The sequence below is a fragment of the Buceros rhinoceros genome, unplaced genomic scaffold (assembly GCF_000710305.1).
Source record: "Buceros rhinoceros silvestris isolate BGI_N320 unplaced genomic scaffold, ASM71030v1 scaffold21636, whole genome shotgun sequence".
NCBI lineage: Eukaryota > Metazoa > Chordata > Aves > Bucerotiformes > Bucerotidae > Buceros > Buceros rhinoceros.
The window spans coordinates 2,745-2,965 of NW_010419571.1; the positions used below are offsets into that span (position 1 = coordinate 2,745).

At 68.3% G+C, this 221-nt stretch overlaps 1 protein-coding gene across 1 annotated transcript in view; it reads right to left on the minus strand.

Annotated features, from left to right (window-relative positions):
- The window catches only part of LOC104495948 (slit homolog 1 protein-like), a gene marked incomplete at both ends in the record, with an annotated part of 14,737 nt that overhangs the window by 2,582 nt on the left and 11,934 nt on the right, over positions 1-221 (minus strand). The window lies entirely within an intron of this gene.

Below are 221 nucleotides of genomic sequence, written 5' to 3' on the forward strand. Positions count from 1 at the left end.
GGAGGGGTGGAAGCGAGGAGGTTGCCACAGCAGTGTGTCTCACTCCCCCTGCCCTGCCCCACTGGGTAGGGCACTGTGGTGTGCAGGGAGGGGGTGGTCCTGGAGGCAGCGAGCCCTGGGGGCACAGCAGAGCCCCCATGCCGCCCCTTCCCCTCTGCAGGGATGGGTCCCTCCATGCTGGGGACCCCTGGGACAAGGTTACCTTGTCGCCACTGAGGCAG